This window comes from Pristiophorus japonicus, unplaced genomic scaffold (assembly GCF_044704955.1).
Source record: "Pristiophorus japonicus isolate sPriJap1 unplaced genomic scaffold, sPriJap1.hap1 HAP1_SCAFFOLD_701, whole genome shotgun sequence".
Lineage (NCBI taxonomy): Eukaryota > Metazoa > Chordata > Chondrichthyes > Pristiophoridae > Pristiophorus > Pristiophorus japonicus.
In genome coordinates this window covers 115,001-136,806 of record NW_027254615.1, presented here as the reverse complement: position 1 = coordinate 136,806, position 21,806 = coordinate 115,001, and the positions used below count along the sequence as shown (strand labels likewise).

The 21,806-nt window shown below is 53.7% G+C and overlaps 1 protein-coding gene across 4 annotated transcripts in view; it reads left to right on the top strand.

Annotated features, from left to right (window-relative positions):
- The window catches only part of LOC139256286 (dual specificity tyrosine-phosphorylation-regulated kinase 1A-like), a 79,386-nt gene that overhangs the window by 4,492 nt on the left and 53,088 nt on the right, over positions 1 to 21,806 (top strand). Inside the window, exon 1 of one of the 4 annotated variants that reach the window (XM_070874168.1) lies at positions 16,525 to 16,901. The exons of the other annotated variants lie outside the window; for them this stretch is intronic. The gene's annotated coding sequence lies outside the window, so the exon portion shown is untranslated. Of the gene's footprint in view, positions 1 to 16,524; positions 16,902 to 21,806 lie in introns of those variants that run through there. 4 annotated transcript variants of the gene reach the window in all.

Sequence of the window (21,806 nt, the reverse complement as noted above, 5' to 3'; positions counted from 1 at the left end):
GGGAATGATCAGTCATGATCTTATTGAATGGTGGTGCAGGCTCGAAGGGCCGAATGGCCTGCTCCTGCACCTATTTTCTATGTTTCTATGTAGGGACCATCACTATAAGGCAGTCACTAATAAATCCAATGGGGAATTCAGGAGAAACTTCTTTAACCAGAGAGTGGTGAGAATGTGGAACTTCATCATCATAGGCAGTCCCTCGGAATCGAGGAAGACTTGCTTCCATTCCTGAAATGAGACTCGAGGTGCTCAGCGCCCTCCCGGATGCACTCCCTCCACTTAGGGCGGACTGGTCTTTGGGCCCAGGGACTCCCAGGTGTCGGTGGGGATGTTGCACTTTATCAGGGAGGCTTTGAGGGTGGTCCCCTGTAACGTTTCCTCTGCCCACCTTTGGCTCGTTTGCCGTGCATTTAAGCGGGAAGCTGGATAAACACATGAGGGAGGCAGGAATCGAACGATATGGTGATGGGGTGAGATGGAGAGCGGGGGTGGGGGAAGGAGGCTGGTGTGGAACATAAACCCCGGAGCGCTGGGACCGAACGGCCCGTTTCTGGTCTGTAATTCTCTGTACACGGCAATGACCCATCGAGAGGTTTGATGATTGGCACAGTCAGATTGTAAGCATTATAAACCCCAGTAGTTGCTGCCTTGCGCTGTACTGCACTCACTGGTGTTTGGTTACGTATATATGGGGGTGAAAGCTGGTGTGTTTAGACGCTCTCCCTCGATTTCTCCTCTCCCGAAGACGCTGCCTCGTGTGCCGGCGGTTGGCGGGGGGCAAGGCCATTCAACGCCGCCCTCCAGTAACCTGCACAAGTCAGTCCCCTGCGTGTGAATGGACACGGTGATTGTGGGCAGTGTGGTTTCCAGCGGAGGTGACACATGGACCGTGAGCAGGAGCAGGAACCCGGGCTGACTTTCGCCCTCTTAGCAAACTGCACTGCCCCGACAAGTTGCCCTGCCTGACATGAGACCATTGAAAAAGAAAGACAGACTTGCATTTATATAGCGCCTTTCACGACCACCGGCGGTCTCGAAGCGCTTTACAGCCAATGAAGCACTTTTGGGAGTGCGCTCACTGTTGTAATGTGGGAAACGCCAATTTGCGCACAGCAAGCTCCCACACACAGCAATGTGATAATGACCCAGATCATCTGTTTTTAATGATGTTGGTTGAGGGATAAATATTGGCCCCAGGACACCGAGGAGAACTCCCCCTGCTCTTCTTCTAAATAGTGGCCCTGGGATCTTTTACATCCACCCGAGAGGGCAGACGGGGCCTCGGTTTAACGTCTCATCCGAATTCAACAACCGTTCCCATTTTCATGGCTGTATAACGTAGAAAATGGTGCCTCTGTTCACGGTCAGGAGCCAGTGGTAAGAAAATAATTGGGGTCATTAAATGAGGAGATTTGATCGAGGTGTTCATAATCACGAGGGTTTGTGACGGAGTAAATCAGGAGAACCTGTTCTCGGGGGCAGGAGGGTGGGTAACCAGAGGGACACAGATTGACGATAATCGGCGAGGGAACCAGAGAGGGAGATGGGGAGAATGTTTTTACGCAGCGAGTTGTTGTGATCGGGAACGCGCTGCCTGAAAGCTCGGTCGGAGCAGGTTCAATAGTGACTTTCAAACCGGGAATTGGGTAAATACTGGAAGGGGAAATGTGCCGGGCTGTGGGGAAAGGGCAGCGGGGGGGTGGGACTGATTGGGTCGCTCTGTCACAGAGCCGGCACAGCACGGGCTCGATGGGCCCAATGGGATCCTCCTGTGCACTGTGATTCTATGATTCTGTGTAATTTTACAGGTCAATCAATTTATAAATTTGCCAGACAGACATGTGAAAATAATGCAGAGGAAAAGACTACGGCTCCATCTTGCCTGTCCCATACGGTTGAGTTCCGGGGCCAATATTTATCCTCCAACCAATGGCACCAAAAACAGATTATTTGCTCATTATTGCCTTGCTGTTTGTGGGAGCTTGAGGTGTGTAAATTCTCACATTGCAACAGTGACCACACTCCAAAAAGCACTTCATTGGCTGTAAGGCGCTTTGAGATGCAGATCTAACATCCCTATTTAAAAAAGGAGGCAGACAGAAAGCAGGAAACTATAGACCAGTTAGCCGAACATCTGAGGTTGGGAAAATGTTGGAGTCCAGTATTAAAGAAGCAGTAGCAGGACATTTTGAAAAGCAAAATTCGGTCAGGCAGAGTCAGCATGGGTTTATGAAGGGGAAGTCATGTTTGACAAATTTGTTGGAGTTCTTCGAGAATGTAACGAACAGGATGGATAAGGGGAACCAGTGGATGTGGTGTATTTGGATTTCCAGAAGGCATTTGACAAGGTGCCACATAAAAGGTTACTGCACAAGATAAAAGTTCAGGGGGTTGGGGGTAATATATTAACATGGATAGAGGATTGGCTAACTAACAGAGAACAGAGAGTCGGGATAAATGGTTCATTCTCGGGTTGGCAACCAGTAACTAGTGGGGTGTCGCAGGGATCAGTGCTGGGTCCCCAACTATTTACAATCTATATTAACCACTTGGAAGAAGGGACTGAGTGTAACGTAGACAAGTTTGCTGACAATACAAAGATGGGAGGAAAAGCAATGTATGAGGGGGACACAAAAAATCTGCAAAAGGACATAGACAGGCTAAGTGAGTGGGCAAAAATTTGACAGATGGAGTATAATGTTGGAAAGTGTGAGGTCATGCACTTTGGCAGAAAAAAATCAAAGAGCAAGTTATTATTTAAACGGAGAAAGATTGCAAAGTGCCGCAGTACAGCGGGACCTGGGGGTACTTGTGCATGAAACACAAAAGGATAGTATGCAGGTACAGCAAGTGATCAGGAAGGCCAATGGCGTCTTGGCCTTTATTGCAAAGGGGATGGAGTATAAAAGCAGGGAAGTCTTGCTACAGTTATACAGGGTATTGGTGAGGCCACACCTGGAATACTGCGTGCAGTTTTGGTTTCCATATTTACGAAAGGATATACTTGCTTTGTATCAGTTCAGAGAAGGTTCACTCGGTTGATTCCGGGGATGAGGGGGTTGACTTATGAGGAAAGGTTGAGTAGGTTGGGCCTCTACTCATTGGAATTCAGAAGAATGAGAAGTGATCTTATCGAAACGTATAAGATTATGAGGGGGCTTGACAAGGTGGATGCAGAGAGGATGTTTCCACTGATGGGGGAGACTAGAACTAGGGGGCATGGTCTTAGAATAAGGGGCCGCCCATTTAAAACTGAGACGAGGAGGAATTTCTTCTCAGAGGGTTGTAAATCTGTGGAATTCGCTGCCTCAGAGAGCTGTGGAAGCCGGGACATTGAATATATTTAAGACAGAGATAGACAGTTTCTTATCCGATAAGGGGGCGGGCAGGGAAGTGGAGCTGAGTCCATGATCGGATCAGCCATGATGGTGTTAAATGGCGGAGCAGGCTCGAGGGGCCGTATGGCCCACTCCTGCTCCTATTTTTTATGTTCGTATGAGACGTCCTGAGATGGTAAAAAGTGCTGTAGAAATGGGAGTCTTTGTTGTATTTCTTTGTGATGCCCTGTGCATGATAAAATTATGAGGGGCTTAGATAGAGTTGTTAAGAAAGATCTACAGAGATGGCAGTAACCGGGGGGCATAGATTTAAAGTAATTGGTCGGAGGTTTAGAGGGGAGTTGAGGGGAGGGGAGGGGAGGGTAATTAGCTGGGTGCAGCCCACCAACTTTCAGCAAGGACTGAACGAGGGGCAATTCTATTATTAGCCGGCGCCTAGAATACAAGAGCAGGGAGGTTATGCTTGAACTGTATAAAACACTGGTTATGCCACAGCTGGAGTACTGCGTGCAGTTCTGGTCACCGCATTACAGGAAGGATGTGATTGCACTGGAGAGGGTACAGAGGAGATTTAACAGGATGTTGCACTGGAAAGGGTACAGAGGAGATTTACCAGGATGTTGCACTGGAGAGGGTACAGAGGAGATTTACCAGGATGTTGCACTAGAGAAGGTACAGAGGAGATTTACCAGGATGTTGCACTGGAGAAGGTACAGAGGAGATTTACCAGGATGTTGCACTGGAGAGGGTACAGAGGAGATTTACCAGGATGTTGCACTAGAGAGGGTACAGAGGAGATTTACCAGGATGTTGCACTAGAGAGGGTACAGAGGAGATTTACCAGGATGTTGCACTAGAGAGGGTACAGAGGAGATTTACCAGGATGTTGCACTAGAGAAGGTACAGAGGAGATTTGCCAGGATGTTGCACTGGAGAGGGTGCAGAGGAGATTTACCAGGATGTTGCACTGGAGAGGGTGCAGAGGAGATTTACTAGGATGTTGCACTGGAGAGGGTACGGGGAGATTTACCAGGATGTTGCACTGGAGGGGGTACAGAGGAGATTTACCAGGGTGATGCACTGGAGACGGTACAGAGGAGATTTACCAAGATGTTGCACTAGAAGAGCGTACAGAGGAAATTTACCAGGATGTTGCACTAGAGAGGGTACAGAGGAGATTTATCAGGATGTTGCACTAGAGCGGGTACAGAGGAGATTTACCAGGATGTTGCACTGGAGAGAGTACAGAGGGGATTTACCAGGATGTTGCACTGGAGAGGGTAGGGGGAGATTTACCAGGATGTTGCACGGGAGAGGGTACAGAGGAGATTTACCAGGATGTTACACTGGAGAGGGTACAGAGGAGATTTACCAGGATGTTGCACTGGAGAGGGTGAGGGTAGGGGGAGATTTACCAGGATGTTGCACTGGAGAGGGTACAGAGGAGATTTACCAGGATGTTGCACCGGGGAGTGTACAGAGGAGATTTACCAGGATGTTGCACTGGAGAGGGTACAGAGGAGATTTACCTGGATGTTGCACTCGAGGGTACTGAGGAGATTTACCAGGATGTTGTACTGGAGAGAGTACAGAGGAGATTTACCAGGATGTTGCACTGGAGAGGGTAGAGAAGGAGATTTACCAGGATGTTGCACCGGAGACGATACAGAGGAGATTTATCAGGATGTTGCACTGGAGAGGGTACAGAGGAGATTTACCAGGATGTTGCACTGGAGAGGGTACAGAGGAGATTTACCAGGATGTTGCACTGGAGAGGGTACAGAGGAGATTTACCAGGATGTTGCACTGGAGAGGGTAGAGAGGAGATTTACCTGGATGTTGCACTCGAGGGTACTGAGGAGATCTACCAGGATGTTGTACTGGAGAGAGTACAGAGGAGATTTACTAGGGTATTGCACTGGAGAGGGTAGAGAGGAGATTTACCAGGATGTTGCACCGGAGAGGGTACAGAGGAGATTTATCAGGATGTTGCACTGGAGAGGGTACAGAGGAGATTTACCAGGATGTTGCACTGGAGAGGGTACAGAGGAGATTTATCAGGATGTTGCACTGGAGAGGGTACAGAGGAGATTTACCAGGATGTTGCACTGGAGAGGGTACAGAGGAGATTTACCAGGATGTTGCACTGGAGAGGGTACAGAGGAGATTTATCAGGATGTTGCACTGGAGAGGGTACAGAGGAGATTTACCAGGATGTTGCCAGGACTGGAGAATTTTAGCGATGAGGAAAGATTGGATAGGCTGGGGTTGTTTACTTTGGAACAGAGGAGGCTGAGGGGAGACCTGATTGAGGTGTATAAAATGATGAGGGGCCTGGATAGAGTGGATAGGACGGACCTGTTTCCCTTGGCAGAGGGGTCAACAACCAGGGGGCACAGATTGAAAGTAATTGGGGGGAGATTTAGAGGGGGTTTGAGGGGAAATGTCTTCCCCCTAGAGGGTGGTGAGGGTCTGGGGGGGAACTCACTGCCTGAAAGGGGGGTAGAGGCAGAAACCCTCACCACATTTGGATGTACACTTGAAGTGCTGTAACCTGCAGGGCTACGGACCAAGAGCGGGAAAGTGGGATTAGGCTGGGTAGCTCTTGGTCGGCCGGGGCAACACGGACACGATGGGCCGAATGGCCTCCGTCCGTGCTGTAAACATCTCTGGCTATGAATACCAACATGCTCTACCTGCTACCTGTTTTGTCGTGAGCTGACGCTTATTCTGGAATGCTTGTTGATCAGTGTGTATAAAATTGTGGGAAATCCAGTTATACGGTTATCAGGAATGCCCTGCCCTCCCCGGCGGGAATGTGATCTCACATTGATCATATCCGCTTTGAATGAAACTCTGTCAGTGCTGCACGGACTGGAGTTTCTAATCCAGGTTTGATGAAGCTATTGAGATATCGGCACAAACTGGTGCATTACTCCAGGTAACAGCGTTCGGGTCCCTCACTTCTTCCCCAAAGGCATGATGTTGGGGGGGGGGAACGTCTGCTCAGTGGTGCCGAAACCCTTATTTAAGGAGGGATATACTTGCTTTGGAGTCAGTTCAGAGAAGGTTCACTCGGTTGATTCCTGAGATGAGGGAGTTGTCTTATGAGGAAAGGTTGAGCAGGTTGGGCCTCTACTCATTGGGGTTTAGAAGAATGAGAGGTGATCTTATCAAAATGTATAAGATTCTAAGGGGGCTGGACAGGGTAGATGCAGAGAGGATGTTTCCCCTCGGGTAATCTAGAACTAGGAGCATAGTCTCAGAATAAGGGGCCGCCCATTTAAAACTGAGATGAGGAGGAATTTCTTCTCTGAGGGTTGTAAATCTGTGGAATTCCCTGCCCCAGAGAGCTGTGGAGGCTGGGACATTGAATATATTTAAGGCAGAAATAGACAGATTTTTGAGCGATAAGGGAGTGAAGGGTTATGGGGAGCGGGCGGGGAAGTGGAGCTGAGTCCATGATCAGATCATCCATGATCGTATTAAATGGCGGAGCAGGCTCGAGGGGCCGAATGGCCGACAACTCCTATTTCTTATTGCATACCCGTGAATACCAACTGGGTCTCGAACTGCGGGGGAATCGCAACCCTCATTCTCCTACCTGTCTACACTGTCCCATCAAACACTCCCAGGGCAGGTACAGGGGGTTAGATACAGAGTAAAGCTCCCTCTACACTGTCCCATCAAACACTCCCAGGGCAGGCACAGCACGGGGTTAGATACAGAGTAAAGCTCCCTCTACACTGTCCCATCAAACACTCCCAGGGCAGGTACAGGGGGTTAGATACAGAGTAAAGCTCCCTCGACACTGTCCCATCAAACACTCCCAGGGCAGGTACAGGGGGTTAGATACAGAATAAAGCTCCCTCTACACTGTCCCATCAAACACTCCCAGGGCAGGTACAGGGGGTTAGATACAGAGTAAAGCTCCCTCGACACTGTCCCATCAAACACTCCCAGGGCAGGTACAGGGGGTTAGATACAGAGTAAAGCTCCCTCTACACTGTCCCATCAAACACTCCCAGGGCAGGTACAGGGGGTTAGATACAGAGTAAAGCTCCCTCGACACTGTCCCATCAAACACACCCAGGGCAGGTACAGGGGGTTAGATACAGAGTAAAGCTCCCTCTACACTGTCCCATCAAACACGGTACAGGGGGTTAGATACAGAGTAAAGCTCCCTCTACACTGTCCCATCAAACACTCCCAGGGCAGGCACAGCACGGGGTTAGATACAGAGTAAAGCTCCCTCTACACTGTCCCATCAAACACTCCCAGGGCAGGCACAGCACGGGGTTAGATACAGAGTAAAGCTCCCTCTACACTGTCCCATCAAACACTCCCAGGGCAGGTACAGAGGGTTAGATACAGAGTAAAGCTCCCTCTACACTGTCCCATCAAACACTCCCAGGGCAGGTACAGCATGGAGTTAGATACAGAGTAAACTCCTTCTGCACAGCCTGTATTGTCGGGGTGCAATTTGAATGGCCCCCAAATCCTTATCTGAGCGAGAATGCGAACTCTGCTGAGCTCTGCTGGTTTTGTGTCCTATTTGCACCCATCGCAGAGCGGACTCTGTCACACTATTGCACTGGATGCCTTTCGTGTTGGACTGCCAGCTAATGGGCCAAGTGCGATCTCTGTTCCGTCCACACCTAGTCATATGAAATTCCGTCTGGTCGATATTGGGACGTCCTCACCATTTTGCATTGTCGCCCCGGGAACCCTGCAATCAGCGCCCCTTGGAAACCAAACCGTGACTCAGTTACAGATAACATGCATATTTATTCCCAGAAAATGGGCGAGACAATCGCACTGACACGGACCATGTAAGGCTGCTTGCATTCCAGCAGTGGTTTGGGAACACAGTCCCTGGGTTGTATTCCCAAGAATGTAGAAGATTAAGCTGTGATCTGATCGAAGTTTTCAGGATATTAAGAGGAACTGATGGGGTAGATAGAGTGAAACTATCTCCGCTGGTTGGGGAGACCAGGACTCGGGAACACAGTCTAAACATTTGAGCCAGGGGTGAAGTTAGCAAACACTTCTACACACACAGGGCGTTTGGAACTCTCTTGCGCTAACTGTGCTGGGTCAGTTGTTAATTTTAAAGAGAAGGTTGATAGATTTTTGTTAAGCGAAGGTTTTGCGGGATATGGGGCAAAGGTGGGTGGATGCAGTTAGGTCACAGATCAGCCATGATCTCACCGAAGGGCAGAACAGGCTCGAGGGGTGGAATGGCCCCCTCCTGTTCCCAGGTTCTGTCCTGTCTCCCCTCTCGCACAGTCTGCCGGGCAGAGCGAGCTGGTACCAGGCAAGTTGGGTGGTTTTATATTTCTAACCGTGGCCTAAGGCTAGAGGACTGAGATAGCCATGGGCTGTGCTTTGTAACAACAATAATAACTTGTATTAATATAGCGCCTTTAACGTAGTAAAACGTCCCAAGGTGCTTCACAGGAGGATTGTAAGACACAAAAATTTGACATCGAGCCGCATAAGGAGAAATTAGGGACAGGTGACCAAAAGCTGGGTCACAGAGGTGGGTTTTAAGGAGCGTCTTCAAGGAGGAGAGAGAGGCGGAGAGGTTTAGGGAGGGAGTTCCAGATCTTGGGGCTCAGGCAACAGAAGGCACGGCCACCGATGGTGGAGCGATTATAATCAGGGATGCTCAGGAGGGCAGAATTTGGAGGAGTGCAGAGGTCTCGGGGGGTTGTGGGGCTGGAGGGGGTTACAGAGATAGGGAGGGGTGTAGGGGCTGGAGGGGGTTACAGAGATAGGGAGGGGTGTAGGGGCTGGAGGTGGTTACAGAGATAGGGAGGGGTGTAGGGCCTGGAGGAGGTTACAGAGATAGGGAGGGGTGTAGGGGCTGGAGGGGGTTACAGAGATAGGGAGGGGTGTAGGGGCTGGAGGAGGTTACAGAGATAGGGAGGGGTGTAGGGGCTGAAGGGGGTTACAGAGATAGGGAGGGGTGTAGGGGCTGGAGGGGGTTACAGAGATAGGGAGGGGAGTAGGGGCTGGAGGGGGTTACAGAGATAGGGAGGGGAGTAGGGGCTGGAGGAGGTTACAGAGATAGGGAGGGGAGTAGGGGCTGGAGGGGGTTACAGAGATAGGGAGGGGAGTAGGGGCTGGAGGGGGTTACAGAGATAGGGAGGGGTGTAGGGGCTGGAGGTTACAGAGATAGGGAGGTGTGTAGGGGCTGGAGGGGGTTACAGAGATAGGGAGGGGTGTAGGGGCTGGAGGAGGTTACAGAGATAGGGAGGGGTGTAGGGGCTGGAGGGGGTTACAGAGATAGGGAGGGGTGTAAGGGCTGGAGGAGGTTACAGAGATAGGGAGGGGTGTAGGGGCTGGAGAGGGTTACAGAGATAGGGAGGGGTGTAGGGGCTGGAGGTGGTTACAGAGATAGGGAGGGGTGTAGGGGCTGGAGGTTACAGAGATAGGGAGGGGTGTAGGGGCTGGAGGAGGTTACAGAGATAGGGAGGGGTGTAGGGGCTGGAGGAGGTTACAGAGATAGGGAGGGGGCGAGGAGGCCATCGAGGGATTTATAAACACAGATGAGAATTTTAAAATCGAGCCGTTGTTGAACTGGGAGCCAATGTAGGTCAGTGAGCACAGAGGGTGATGGGTGAGTGGGACTGGGTGCGAGTCAGGACACGGGGCAGTGAGCACAGGGGGTGATGGGTGAGTGGGACTGGGTGTGAGTTAGGACACGGGGTCAGTGAGCACAGAGGGTGATGGGTGAGTGGGACTGGGTGTGAGTTAGGACACGGGGTCAGTGAGCACAGAGGGTGATGGGTGAGTGGGACTGGGTGTGAGTTAGGACATGGGGCAGTGAGCACAGGGGGTGATGGGTGAGTGGGACTGGGTGCGAGTTAGGACACGGGGGCAGCGAGCACAGGGGGTGATGGGTGAGTGGGACTCGGTGTGAGTTAGGACACGGGGTAAGTGAGCACAGCGGGTGATGGGTGAGCGGGACTGGGTGTGAGTTAGGACACGGGGTAAGTGAGCACAGCGGGTGATGGGTGAGTGAGACTGGGTGTGAGTTAGGACACGGGGGCAGTGAGCACAGGGGGTGATGGGTGAGCGGGACGGTGCGAGTTAGGACACGGGGCAGTGAGCACAGGGGGTGATGGGTGAGCGGGACTGGGTGCGAGTTAGGACACAGGGCAGTGAGCACAGGGGGTGATGGGTGAGTGGGACTAGGTGCGAGTTAGGACACGGGGGCAGCGAGCACAGTGGGTGATGGGTGAGTGGGACTCGGTGTGAGTTAGGACACGGGGCAGTGAGCATAGGGGGTGATGGGTGAGTGGGACTGGGTGCGAGTTAGGACACGGGGGCAGCGTACACAGGGGGTGATGGGTGAGTGGGACTGGGTGTGAGTTAGGACACGGGGCAGTGAGCACAGGGGGTGATGGGTGAGTGGGACTGGGTGTGAGTTAGGACATGGGTCAGCGAGCACAGGGGGTGATGGGTGAGTGGGACTGGGTGTGAGTTAGGACACGGGGGCAGTGAGCACAGGGGGTGATGGGTGAGTGGGACTGGGTGTGAGTTAGGACACGGGGTCAGTGAGCACAGGGGGTGATGGGTGAGTGGGACTGGGTGTGAGTTAGGACACGGGGCAGGGAGCACAGGGGGTGATGGGTGAGTGGGACTGGGTGCGAGTTAGGACACGGGACAGTGAGCACAGGGGGTGATGGGTGAGCGGGACTGGGTGTGAGTTTGGACACGGGGCAGTGAGCACAGGGGGTGATGGGTGAGTGGGACTGGGTGTGAGTTAGGACACGGGGTCAGTGAGCACAGGGGGTGATGGGTGAGTGGGACTGGGTGTGAGTTAGGACACGGGGCAGGGAGCACAGGGGGTGATGGGTGAGTGGGACTGGGTGCGAGTTAGGACACGGGGTCAGTGAGCACAGGGGGTGATGGGTGAGTGGGACTGGGTGCGAGTTAGGACACGGGGGCAGTGAGCACAGAGGGTGATGGGTGAGTGGGACTGGGTGCGAGTTAGGACACGGGGGCAGTGAGCACAGTGGGTGATGGGTGAGCGGGACTGGGTGTGAGTTAGGACACAGGGCAGTGAGCACAGGGGGTGATGGGTGAGTGGGACTGGGTGTGAGTTAGGACACGGGGTCAGTGAGCACAGGGGGTGATGGGTGAGTGGGACTGGGTGTGAGTTAGGACACGGGGTCAGTGAGCACAGGGGGTGATGGGTGAGTGGGACTGGGTGTGAGTTAGGACACTGGGTCAGTGAGCACAGGGGGCGATGGGTGAGTGGGACTGGGTGCGAGTTAGGACACGGTGCATTGAGCACAGGGGGCGATGGGTGAGTGGGACTCGGTGTGAGTTAGGACACGGGGACAGTGAGCACAGGGGGTGATGGGTGAGTGGGACTGGGTGTGAGTTAGGACACGGGGCAGTGAGCACAGGGGGTGATGGGTGAGTGGGACTCGGTGCGAGTTAGGACACGGGGACAGCCGAGTTTTGGATCACCTCTAGTTTACGGCGGGTAGAATGTGGGAGGCCGGCCAGGAGTGTGTTGGAATGGTCAAGTCTGGAAGTAACAAAGGCAGGGCTGAGGGTTTCACGGATGAGTGATGAGCTGAGGCAGGGGGCGGGGATGGGCGAGGTTACGGAGGGGGAAATAGGGGGTCTTGGTTATGCTGCGGATACACAACTCGGGGGTCAGGTATGACGCCGAGGTTGCGAACAGTCTGGTTCAGCTCACAAGTTGGGGAGAGGGATGGAGGCGATGGAGAGGGAACGCAGTCTGTGGCGGGGACCGAAAACAATGGCTTCGCTCTTCCCAGTATTTAATTGGAGAATGTTTCTGCTCATCATAAAGGCAAGGGAGCTGTGTTAACGTCTGGGTGCATGGGCTTTAACTGTTGCGTCCGTTCCATTTCCACCCCTCAGTCACTCGCTCATTATCCCTGATGATGTCGTCAGAGGCCTCCATTGGATCAGGAACCGTTTTAAACGCCAACAGGAGGCGGGCTACGAAAATGTGCCGCGATTCCTCCCGATTGTGAAGGTTTTAAAAGAGTGGGGAAATGTCCACTTGACAAGTGAGCCGCAGGCACTTGCGTGTCGGCCAGTTGAGCGACGGGGCCAGGTAATGTGAGCGGGGTTCCACACGGAGGTGGTCCACGGGGTGACGGCAGGGCAAGATGTTTCTTTGGGCGTTGCGGGAATCGAGGGATCGGGCACCAAGCTGGGGTTGAGGCCAAAGATCTGCCTTGATCTTATTGAATGGCGGAGCAGGCTCGAAGGGGCCCAATAGCCTCCTCCTCCGAATTCTTATCTTCGACCCGCTGTACGTGAGCAGAGCTGACCCAACCAAAACAGGAAGTAACCAGGCCTCTATCGCTACTCCACGGTGCACGATCGGAGTCCCAGGCTGATTACGGGTGAGGGGACAGAGCTACCCTCTTGTCTACTAGTTTGAAGTAAACATCGTTTCAAGAGAACCTAGAAACCGGAGGAGGCCCATTCAGCCCCTCGAGCCTGTTACACAGGAACAGGAGGAGGCCCATTCAGCCCCTCAAGCCTGTTACACAGGAACAGGAGGAGGCCCATTCAGCCCCTCGAGCCCGTTACACAGGAACAGGAGGAGGCCCATTCAGTCCCTCGAGCCTGTTACACAGGAACAGGAGGAGGCCCATTCAGCCCCTCGAGCCTGTTACACAGGAACAGGAGGGGGCCCATTCAGCCCCTCGAGCCTGTTACACAGGAACAGGAGGAGGCCCATTCAGCCCCTCGAGCCTGTTACACAGGAACAGGAGGAGGCCCATTCAGCCCCTCGAACCTGTTACACAGGAACAGGAGGTGGCCCATTCAGCCCCTCGAACCTGTTACACAGGAACAGGAGGAGGCCCATTCAGCCCCTCGAGCCTGTTACACAGGAACAGGAGGAGGCCCATTCAGCCGCTCGAGCCTGTTACACAGGAACAGGAGGAGACCCATTCAGCCCCTCGAGCCTGTTACACAGGAACAGGAGGAGGCCCATTCAGTCCCTCGAGCCTGTTACACAGGAACAGGAGGAGACCCATTCAGCCCCTCGAGCCTGTTACACAGGAACAGGAGGAGGCCCATTCAGCCCCTCGAGCCTGTTACACAGGAACAGGAGGAGGCCCATTCAGCCCCTCGAGCCTGTTACACAGGAACAGGAGGAGGCCCATTCAGCCCCTCGAGCCTGTTACACAGGAACAGGAGGAGGCCCATTCAGCCCCTCGAGCCTGTTACACAGGAGGGGGGAGAGGGAATGTTGCGGTCAGTAAACCCGTCGCCCAGCCTCTTCCACTGGCGGTCTTCGTGTATCGTGAGACGGGTAAAAGCAAAGGGCATACAGCGGCATTCACGACCTGCGAACCTCTCGAAGCGCTTTCCAGCAACGAAGTAGTTTTTGGAGCGTAGTCACTGTTGTAATGTCGGGTACATAGATAGACATGGCGATAAGTGTACTGTCAATGCCTAATTATCGCCGTAGAGACAGGTACAGGCGACATGTGGAGGGGTGAAGCTGGGCAGGGCAGAAGCAGGATATGAGTGACGGCACTGTGAGATACATGTTTCAAATCGCCAACCTTGACTGGCTGCACCGTGCTGTCGTGTCCACTTTGCAGCAAGAGTTGGATTTAACAACGCGTCACAGCTTGAGAGGTGCCGCACTCGAAACCCAGCCGTACGTGTGTCTCCATACCTGCCTCTGCCTTTCATTCTCCCAGTTCGGACCGAGATGAGGAGCAATTTCTTCACTCGGAGGGTGGTGAATCTTTGGGGCTGTGGAGGGAGGCTGAGCCGTTGAATATGTTCAAGAGAGAGAGCGATAGATTTTTGAACTCTCGGGGGAATCGAGGGATATGGGGATCGGGCGGGGAAAGTGGAGTTGAGGTGGAAGATCAGCCATGATCGTATTCAACGACGGAGCAGGCTCGAGGGGCCGAATGGCCGACTCCTGCTCCTAATTCTTGTGTTCCTCGGTTTTAACCTCCAGCGCACCTCCCTGGTTTTCGACAAGGGTGACTACTTTTCAGCGCACTGGCAGTCGAGGCTGAGCTGCCCAATACCAGGGACATTTGCTGCTGCCCTATTACTGACGTGTCACCATTTCCCAATGTTGCAGTGGATAATAATGGTGGTGTTTGAGCAAAAAGCACTGCCCCAATCTCCCCCCGCCCACCCCCCTCTCCCACAAGGCCTTCCTTCCCATTTGAAGAGGGAAGCGATTAGTGCACTGGTGTTAATTGGCTTCCCATCAAACAGCAGATGGCCTAATCGGGCTCCCTTCCTGCTTGCTCGCATTCCCGGGTGAGCTGAATGGTTAGCCAAAGGCCGGTGTGTCCATTGGTGGTGGTCAGCTGGAACACTGCCAGGCACAAAGCACGGTGCTCCCATATCCTGCTCACAGCTTTCCTGTACGTCACAACTCCCCTCGTACGCCCCGTGGTGTCGTGCAGAAGCAGTCAAACACCGTCTGTGCAGGCAGGAGAAACGTTTCTCATTGAAACGCGTGAAGTTGTGAGAGGGCTAGATGCAGGGAGGGTGTTTCCCCCCCCGGGCTGGGGAGTCTAGAACCAGGGGTCACACAGTCTCAGGATAAGGGGTCGGCCATTTAGGACTGAGATGAGGAGGAATTTCTTCACTGAGGTTGGTGAATCTTTGGAATTCTCTGCCCCAGGGGGCTGTGTAGGCTCAGTCGTTGAGTATATTCACGGCTGAGATCGATAGATTTTTGGATATTAAGGGAATCGAGGGATCGGGCGGAAAGGGGAGTTGAGCTCGAAGATCAGCCGTGATCTTATAGAATGGTGGAGCAGGCTCGAGGGGCCGAGGGAGCGCCGTACTGCGCTGTCGGAGGGGCAGTACTGAGGGAGCGCCGTACTGCACTGCACTGTTGGAGGGGCAGCGTTGAGGGAGCGCCGTACTGTCGGAGGGGCAGTACTGAGGGAGCACCGTACTGCACTGTCGGAGGGGCAGTACTGAGGGAGCGCCGTACTGTCGGAGGGGCAGTACTGAGGGAGCACCGCACTGCACTGCACTGTTGGAGGGGCGGTACAGAGGGAGCGCCGCACTGCACTGTCAGAGGGGCGGTACAGAGGGAGCTCCGAACTGAGGGAGCGCCGCACTGTCGGAGGGGCGGTACTGAGGGAGCGCCGCACTGTCGGAGGGGCAGTACTGAGGGAGCGCCGCACTGTCGGAGGGGCAGTACTGAGGGAGCGCCGCACTGTCGGAGGGGCAGTACTGAGGGAGCGCCGCACTGTCGGAGGGGCAGTACTGAGGGAGCGCCGCACTGTCGGAGGGACAGTACTGAGGGAGCTCAGTACTGTCGGAGGGGCGGTACTGAGGGAGCTCAGTACTGTCGGAGGGGCAGTACTGAGGGAGCTCAGTACTGTCGGAGGGGTGGTACTGAGGGAGTGCCGCACTGTCGGAGGGTCGGTACTGAGGGAGTGCCGCACTGTCGGAGGGTCGGTACTGAGGGAGTGCCGCACTGTCGGAGGGGCGGTACTGAGGGAGTGCCGCACTGTCGGAGGGTCGGTACTGAGGGAGTGCCGCACTGTCGGAGGGGCAGTACTGAGGGAGTGCCGCACTGTCGGAGGGGCGGTACTGAGGGAGTGCCGCACTGTCGGAGGGGCAGTACTGAGGGAGTGCCGCACTGTCGGAGGGGCGGTACTGAGGGAGTGCCGCACTGTCGGAGGGTCGGTACTGAGGGAGTGCCGCACTGTCGGAGGGGCAGTACTGAGGGAGCGTCGCACTGTCGGAGGGTCGGTACTGAGGGAGTGCCGCACTGTCGGAGGTGCCGTGCCGTTTTTCGGATGAGACATTAAACCGAGGCCCCGTCCGCTGTGTCGTGGATATAAAAGATCCCGCGGCCACTAATGGAAGAAGAGCTGGAGAGAGTTCTCCCGCGTGTCCTGGGGCCAATATTTATCCCATCACTTAAACCAAAAAAAGATAATTTGGTCATTATCACATCGCTGTGTGTGGGAGCTTGCTGTGCGCAAATTGGCTGCCGCGTTTCCCACATTACAGCAGCGGCCACACGTCAAAGTGACTACTTTGGCTGCGAAATTCTTTGGAATGTCCTGTGGGGGTGCTGGTGAGAATCAGCAGCGGAGGGAGGGAGGGGAGGGGAGGGGACGTGGAGATTTGTAGTTGTGAGTGAGTGCTGTAAGGAGTGGATTATTTAAACCCCATCCCTCAGTGCCGGGGACTCTGAGTCTGGTGGGATGTGTCGAGTGTCTGGTGTAAAGCGGGCGAGGTGGGAGACTGCCGTGGTCGCTGGGACACAGTGCGAACTGCTCTTCAACCTGCTCCGAATCGTGCCCTTGAGTGGCGGGCACTAATGGAAGGCTTTCTCGGCGCTGGGACTGTGGACGCTGGTCTCGCCTGACCCCCGAGTCCCGTGTTGATGACGCACGCAGAAGGCTAGCTCTTTGTGGTGCTAAATTTGTCCCAAAATAACCTGCAGCTGATGACTATGAAATTATAAACTCCTGCCACGTGAGTGATGACAGTCTGACCAGACTGCTGTTGTAGCCTGGATACTCGCTCCCTGTTTGTCCTGTAAGTACAACTCATCCAGCCCCCCACCACCCTAACACCACCGCCATCTGAATCTGTGCGCTTGTCTCTCTCGCTTGTGGTCTCTCTGTCTGTCTCACTTACCCCTCTCTACCCATCCCGCTCTCCGTCTCTCCCTCCCTCCGTCTCTCTCTCCCTCCGTCTCTCTCTCTCTCTCTCTGTCTGTCTCTGTCTCTCTCTCTCTGTCTCTCTCTTTCTCGCTATCTCTCCCTCTCTGTTTCTCTGACTCTCTCTCTCTCTTTGTCTCTGTTTCTCTCTGTCTCTGTCTCTGTCTCTCCCTCTCCCTCCCTCTCTCTTTCTCTCACTCTCTCCCTCTGTCTCTCCCTCCCTCTGTCTCTCCCTCCCTCTGTCTCTCTCTCCTCTGTCTCTCTCCCTCTCTGTTTCTCTGACTCTCTCTCCCTCTGTCTCTCTCCCTCTCTGTTTCTCTGACTCTCTCTCCCTCTCTCTCTCCCTCTCTCTCTCTCTGTTTCTCTCACTGTCTCTCTTGCTCTCTGTCTCTCTCTCTCTCTCTTTCTCCCTATCTCTCCCTCTCTGTTTCTCTCACTGTCTGTCTTGCTCTCTGTCTCTCTCTCTGTCTCTCTCTCTCTCTCTCTCTTTCTCCCTATCTCTCCCTCTCTGTTTCTCTGACTCTCTCTCTCCCTTTCTCTGACTCTCTCTCTCTCTCTCTCTCCCTCTCCCTCTCCCTCTCTTTCTCCTTCTCCCTATCTCTCCCTCTCTGTCTCCCTCTTCTCTCTCTGTTTCTCTCACTGTCTCTCTCTCTCTGTTTCCCTCTTCTCTCTCTCTCTGTTTCTCTCTCTCTCTCTCTCTCTGTCTGTCTCTCTCTTTCTCTCCCTCTTCTCTCTCTCTCCCTCTTCCCTCTCTCTCTGTCTCTGTGTCTGTCCCTCTCTCTCTACCTCTCCCTCCTGCTATGATTGGCTGTCTGCCAGTCTGAGCCTATGACACAATGCTGACGTGTTTAGTGTCTGGGCGATGCACCGTGACTGAGGGGCTGAGGCTGCTGTCAGAACACACTGTTCTCATGACGGAGGTGGAAAATCATCGGCGGGGGGGGCGCGGGGATCGATAGTCCCCTTCCACACTGACGCAGCAAACAGCCCAGCGTGACGGACGGCTGGCCCATTTCTGGCGGCGGTTTATCTGGTTGAGAAGTCTGACTGCTATCGGGCACATGATGCTCCGCAGTCTCGGGTTCTCTGTCGCAACATCACCCTAGTGTCAATCCCTGAACCCCACTCTCAGCAGTATCCTCTGTCGGTAATACCCATTAAACAGCAAATAGTCCCTTCACTCAATAGTCCAGCTCAGCAGCGTGTTTGCTAGATCCTTCAACAACCAGGGGGCATGGATTGAAAGTAATTGGGGGTAGGTTTAGAGGGGATTTACATAGAAACATAGACAATAGGTGCAGGAGTAGGCCATTCGGCCCTTCGAGCCTGCACCACCATTCAATATGATCATGGCTGATCATTCCCTCAGTACCCCTTTCCTGCTTTCTCTCCATACCCCTTGATCCCTTTAGCCGTAAGGGCCACATCTAACTCCCTTTTGAATATATCTAACGAACTGGTCCCAACAACTTTCTGTGGTAGAGAATTCCACAGGTTCACAATTCTCTGAGTGAAGAAGTTTCTCCTCATCTCGGTCCTAAATGGCTTACCCCTTATCCTCAGACTGTGACCCCTGGTTCTGGACTTCCCCAACATCGGGAACATTCTTCCTGCATCTAACCTGTCCAGTCCCGTCAGAATTTTATGTTTCTATGAGATCCCCTCTCATTCTTCTAAACTCCAGTGAATATAAGCCCAGTCGATCCAGTCTTTCTTCATAGGTCAGTCCCACCATCCCGGGAATCAGTCTGGTGAACCTTCGCTGCACTCCCTCAATAGCAAGAATGTCCTTCCTCAGATTAGGAGACCAAAACTGCACACAATACTCAAGGGGAAATGTCTTCACCCAGAGGGTGGTGGGGGTCTAGGGGGGAACTCACTGCCTGAAAGGGTGGTAGAGGCAGAAACCCTCACCACATTTGGATGGACACGTGAAGTGCCGTAACCTGCAGGGCTACGGACCGAGAGCTGGAAAGTGGGATTAGGCTGGGTAGCTCTTGGTCGGCCGGGGCAACGCGGACACGATGGGCCGAATGGCCTCCTTCCCTGCGGCAAATGTCTGTGATTCTGTGAAGCCAGCAGCCAGATGATGGGAGGGACTTCCCCAGTTCATCGCAAGTGCTGCCCTGAAAATGAGAAGTGTTCCTGAGCGAGTGCCGGGGGTAAAGAGGCGCTCTGTGCTGAAGACTCTGTGTGGGACTGACTCGACCTCCCTCCAACGTGTACAGGGGTCAGAGGGTGCTGGACTAAACCTGCGTGTCAGTCTGCCCCTCTCTTTCTCCTGGGTCCTTTTCTCCTGCTCCTTCACTTGCTCACCGTGCGTGTGAGTGTGCTGGGAATTGCTTAGACTCTGCTTACAGCGCACCCCTGCACCATGAATCCATTCTCGGAACAGGATCAGACAATCTCACAGCACAGGAGGATCCCATTGGGCCCATCGAGCCTGTGCCGGCTCTGTGAACGAGCGACCCAATCAGTCCCACTCCCCCCTGGTAAGGAAGGATATACTTGCCATAGAGGGAGTGCAGCGAAGGTTCACCAGACTGATTCCTGGGATGACAGGACTGTCGGTATGAGGAGAGATTGGGTCGACTGGCCTGTATTCACTGGAGTTTAGAAGAATGTGAGGGGATCTCATTGAAAGGTATAAAATTCTGACGGGGTTGGACAGACTGGATGCGGGGAGGATTTTCCCCGGGGCTGGGAAGTCTAGAACAAGGGGTCACACAGTCTCAGGATACGGGGGGGGGAAATTTAGGATCGAGATGAGGAGAAACGTTCTCACTCAGAGGGAGGTGAACCTGTGGAATTCTCTACCACAGGAGGCTGTGGAGGGCAAGTCACTGAATATATTTAAGAGGGAGATAGATTTCGAGACACAAAAGGCATCAAGGGGTAAGGGGAGAAAGCGGGAATATGGTGTTGGGATAGAGGATCAGCCATGATCCTATTGAATGGTAGTGCAGATTTGAAGGGCCGAATGGCCAATACTACTATTTTCTATGTTTCCCCACAGCCTTGCACATTTTCCCCCTCAAGTATTTATCCATTTCCCCATCTCAAAGTTACCATTGAATCTGCTTCCGGCAGTATATACCCGATCACAGCAACACAGGAGGCCATTCAGCCCCTCGAGCCTGTTGCACCATTCAGTGAGATGGTGGCTGAGTTAACTGAATGGAGACGATGATTTGGGGCGTTATTGAGATATTTTGTGCTCGATATCAGTAACCTCTTTCTCCGTGAATCAGAGCATGATGTGCACAATGTCGGTGTTCAGGCTCAAACAGCAACACTTGTCCACGTGCTTAGATTATGCGATTACCACAAGCGAGATTCTAGTCTAACCACCGATGAACTGGGGAAGGCCAGCCCATTTTATCATTTAGAATCATCATCATCATAGGCAGTCCCTCGGAATCGAGGAAGACTTGCTTCCACTCCTAACGTGAGTCCTTAGGTGGCTGAACAGCCCAATACGGGAATCACAGTCCCTGTCACAGGTGGGACAGATAGTGGTTGAGGGAAGGGGAGGGTGGGACTGGTTTGCCGCACGCTCCTTCCGCTGCCTGCGCTTAATTTCTGCACGCTCTCGGCGACGAGACTCGAGGTGCTCAGCGCCCTCCTGGATGCACTCCCTCCACTTAGGGCGGACTGGTCTTTGGGCCCAGGGACTCCCAGGTGTCGGTGGGGGATGTTGCACTTTATATCAGGGAGGCTTTGAGGGTGGTCCCTTGTAACGTTTCCTCTGCCCACCTTTGGCTCGTTTGCCGTGAAGGAGTTCCCGAGTAGAGCGCTTGCTTTGGGGAGTCTCGTGTCTGGGGGACATGCGGACAATGTGGCCCTGCCCAGCGGAGCTGGTCGAGTGTGGTCAGTGCTTCGATGCTGGGGATGTTGGGCCTGGTCGAGGACGCTAACGTTGGTGCGTCTGTCCTCCCGGGGGATTTGTAACATCTTGCGGAGACAGCGTTGGTGGTATTTCTCCAGCGACTTGAGGTATCTACTGTACATGGTCCATGTCTCTGAGCCATACAGGAGGGCGGGTATCACTACAGCCCTGTAGACCATGGGCTGGGGGTGAGGTACCTACTGTACATGGTCCATGTCTCTGAGCCATACAGGAGGGCGGGTATCACTACAGCCCTGTAGACCATGAGCTGGGTGGCAGTTTTGAGGGCCTGGTCTTCAAACACTCTCTTCCTCAGGCGGCCGAAGGCTGCACTGGGGCACTGGGGGCGGTGTTGGATCTCGTCGTCAATGTCTGTCCTTGCTGATAGGAGGCTCCCGAGGTATGGCACCCTAACTGAGGAAAGATATACTTGATCCCTGGGATGGGGGAATTGTCCTATGAGGAGATTGCGCCTATACTCTCTGGAGTTTAGAAGAATGAGAGCTGATCTCATTGAAACACCAGATTGTGAGGGGGCTTGACAGGGCTAGATGCAGGGAGGGTGTTTCCCCCCCGGGGCTGGGGAGTCTAGAACCAGGGGTCACAGTCTCAGGATAAGGGGTCGGCCATTTAGGACTGAGAGGAGGAGGAATTTCTTCTCTCAGGGTGGAATTCTCTGCCCCAGAGGGTTGTGGAGGTTGGGTTGTTGAGTGTATATACAGCCAGCCAGGCTGCTCAGAAGCTGCTAACTGTAGACAGAGAGCAGGAGGACCTTCGGGTCAGAGCACCACGACATTACCATTGAACAGTATTCGCCCATCAGGACCTGGCTGGTGTCTGCCGATCCAATCCTGTCCGTCTCTCTCGGTGCAATGTCTACAGTCGGACTCA